This window comes from Chinchilla lanigera, unplaced genomic scaffold, assembly GCF_000276665.1.
Source record: "Chinchilla lanigera isolate Chin_1 unplaced genomic scaffold, ChiLan1.0 scaffold00085, whole genome shotgun sequence".
Classification (NCBI taxonomy): Eukaryota; Metazoa; Chordata; class Mammalia; order Rodentia; family Chinchillidae; genus Chinchilla; species Chinchilla lanigera.
In genome coordinates this window covers 3,835,718-3,839,111 of record NW_004955486.1, presented here as the reverse complement: position 1 = coordinate 3,839,111, position 3,394 = coordinate 3,835,718, and the positions used below count along the sequence as shown (strand labels likewise).

The following is a 3,394-nucleotide window of genomic DNA, read 5'->3' as shown; positions in this document are numbered from 1 at the left end:
CGCGCCCCGATCCACCGCCCCGCCCAGCCTGGGCTCGGGAGTGCAGGGTGGGGTCGCCCGGGGCCGGCACTGCGGGAGTCAGGACCCTGCTGGCGAGGCCGAGGCCGGGGGCTCGCGCTCGCTCTGGTCCTGGGCGGGGCTGCGATGCTCTCCTTCGGCGCCGCCTGCGCCCTTTTGTGCCTCTGGGGTCGCGATCCCGGGGTCTCTGCCACCCCCCGTGCTGGGGTGAGCAGGGCCAGGTCCGAGACGCGCTGTTTACTCTCGGGACCGAGCAGTTCGCAGCCGCCCTCCCCTCCCCCTGCCCGGGTTCCGGACCGAGCATCGCGCGCTCTGTCGCTCTGTCCTCCACGGCGCTGACCTCCCGAGCTTTGCCCTTGAACCCAGAAGGGCTAGAGGAGGACAAGCCGGGTCCAGAGGTCCCGGCGGCCTCCCCGCTGGACGCGCCTTCTCCCGCTGCCTCTTGTGAATTCTGCCCGGCCTCCCGGTTTCCTGACCTGGATTCCGGAGGACGAGTTCTTCCCTTGCCTCCTCGCTCGGTTTGTCTCGCGCTCGGCTTTGTCTTTTGCTGTGGTCTCGCTGTCTCCAGGGTTGTGCTGTTGTTCTTTCCTGCTGCTCGGAGGACAGAAGTTGTGTCCTCCTTGGCCTTGGGCCCCGGCCGTTCCTCCGCTGGCAGCGTTTGGGGAAGCCCTGGCCATCCTCCCGGTGCCGTGGGAGGGGACGGCGGACGCCGCAGCCCTGCTGGGTTCAGCAGCGGGGACCCCAGGTGGCCCCCGGGCATGTGTCCCCACCACACCTTTTCCGGTAGGTTCCCGGGCTCTGCGCTGCCTCCCCGAGAGGCCAGGCTGTAGATTTCCTCACCGGCCCGGTGGGCTCCAGGCTGGAGTTCTCCCACCGTGGCCTGGCTGGGAGGGTGGCTGACTCCCGCTTCTGGAATTCGCCCGGCTGAGCCGCAGCTCTCCAGTGTTTTGTTTTTCTTTTTTCCTTTCTGTCAGATCATCTCCAGGATTCCCGCGGTGGTAGGAGAAACTGCAGATGAGCTCTCAGCCTCTCCCCTCACGCCTTTCCTTTCCCTGGGCAGCCCAGGAGGGCTGAGTGTGCCTGTAGACCTGGGCTTTGAAGATAGATCCCTGCGGAGACTGAGGAGGTCTCGGGTTCAGGAACCTACTTTTTGCAGCTATCTAGTGGAATTCGAACCCAGGCCTGGCTCAGACCAATCAATTGCTCTGCTTTCAAAAACTGAATAAAACAGAACAGCTCTGAAAAGTGCTGTGAGTCATGTGTGTGTGTGCAGCCCTGCTCCCGCTCAGGAAATGCTCCTGTGGTTTGCTTTGGTGCCACCCAAGGGAGCTTCAGTGGCATTGAGGCAGGTGTCCAGACGGGCTGATGGAGCAGAATGGCTTGGTTTGCCAGAAGGGAAACCAGGGCGAAGCTGCTGCTTCTGAGCTAAAGTCCCGTCCAGTAACGTGCAGAAGGTCGCTGAGGTTCTCTGGTTTTAAGCTGCTTCTCATCCTTTCTTTCCAGACCTCCAAGGAGCTTAGAAGCAGGCATGTGGGATGACACTCACTGATGCCCACACACCGGTGACCTGCCAGGCGGGGGGCCGTTGCCGGAGGTCTTTCTCAGCCCGTCCCAGACAGGTAGGTCGGTGATGGGATTAACGTGGGAGAAGAATGAGAGGATATTGTTTTGCAGCTACATTAGAATTTGAAGCCAGGCAGAGTGTGGTGGCGCACACCTGCAATCCCGGCGCTCGGGAGGCTGAGGCAGGAGGATCGCTGCGAGTTCAATGCCAGCCTGGGCTACAGAGTGAATTCAAGGCCAGCCTGAAGTACATGGCCAAACTCTGTCTCAAAAAGACAAAAAAAGAAAAAAATGTAAAAAAAAAATAATTTGAAGCCCAGAGTGGTGGCGCATGCCTATAATCTCAGCACTTGGGAGGCGGATTGCTGTGAGTTCCAGGACAGCCAAGGTTACGTAGTGAGTTCAAAACCAACCTTAGCAACATAGCAGAACTTTGTCTCTCTCTCTCTCTTTTTTTTTTTTACTTTGTTTTTTTTGGTACCAGGAATCAAACTCATGTCCTCAAGCTTGCCAAGTAGGTGCTTATGCCGCTGAGCTATATCCCTGGCCCCAAAACCGTGTCTCAAAAATCAAAACAAAACAAGAATTTGAGCAAAACCCACCCTCCCTGACTCTCCAGCCAGAGGGGACTTCTCCACAGGACTGTCACGCCCCAAGGAAGAGAGGGACGAGTGACCCAAATGTGTGCTAGGAGCCCGTGAGGGGAGGGGAACTGGACCTCAGCCAGGCTCCCAAGAGCGGCTGTGCTGCCAGGAGGAGGGCTCTGGGCTGAGGGGCGCATCTGAGAGCTGCAGCCTTGGGCATGAGACTTGTCCCAAAAGCGGGGTGCAGTGAGGCTGGAGGCAGGAAGCCGGGGCAGAAGCGTGTGTTCGAGTCTGTCCATCACGGGAGTGCGGGCCTAACTGGGGAGAGAAAAACTAAAACATTTTTCCTTCTTGGCCGTGGATCTCTTCTAAAAATTAAAATGTGGCTGGGCATGGTGGCACATAATCCCAGTACTGTGGGAGGCTGAGGCAGGAGGATCACAAATTTAAGCCCAACCTGTGTAACTTAGTGAGACCCTGTATCAGAGTAAGAATTTAAAATGGACGGGGATACTGTGAAGGTCCTTAGTTCAATACCCACTATCCTTCCAAATAAATAAATGTGTAAAGTTTTAACCTATAAATCAGATAAAAACAAAACCACTGTCGCAAAAGGAGAAGCTGACACAGAACTCCCCTCACTCGGCTCCCTGTCCTACCGCCACTAGCCCTAATGGCTCTAGAGGGTCTCTAGAACTCTCAAGTGCGCTACACAGAGGTGGAAGCCAGGGGTCCTGTAGACCTGGGTTAGGGGATGACAGTTCCTCCACATGCCTGTTCATACTGTTTTTTCAAAAGAGAATAAAAAAGCAATAACAAAGTAACACATCAAAGACAAAAACAAAACAACATATAAACAGTAAAAACAGTACAGGATTTCAGAACAAAACGAAAGGGATTAACAGTGGTTGTTATATTGCACATTGTTATCTTCAACGAAGTTGCTCAGATTACGAGATACAAGAATGCAAGATTGATCAAACAATTAAAGAGAATAAAAAGTAATAATAAAAGGGCATGGTGGCGCATGCCTGTAATCTCAGCACTTGGGAGGCTGAGGCAGAAGGATCATTGTGAGTTCGAGACCAGCCTGGGCTACAAAGTGAACTCAAGGCCAGCCAGAACTTCATAGTGAGACCCTGGCTCAAAAAGACAAAATAATAATAATAATAATAATTATAAACCATTAGAAATGATACAGAGCTTCGCTAAACAAGATGGTAGGAATA

The 3,394-nt window shown here is 54.3% G+C and overlaps 1 protein-coding gene across 5 annotated transcripts in view; it reads left to right on the top strand.

Annotated features, from left to right (window-relative positions):
- The first annotated feature begins 1,548 nt into the window (after positions 1–1,548).
- The window catches only part of Pik3cd (phosphatidylinositol-4,5-bisphosphate 3-kinase, catalytic subunit delta), a 23,641-nt gene continuing 21,795 nt past the window's right edge, over positions 1,549–3,394 (top strand). For all 5 annotated transcript variants that reach the window (XM_005404031.2, XM_013504162.1, XM_013504163.1 and 2 more), the window contains exon 1: positions 1,549–1,637. The gene's annotated coding sequence lies outside the window, so the exon portion shown is untranslated. The remainder of the gene's footprint in view (positions 1,638–3,394) is intronic.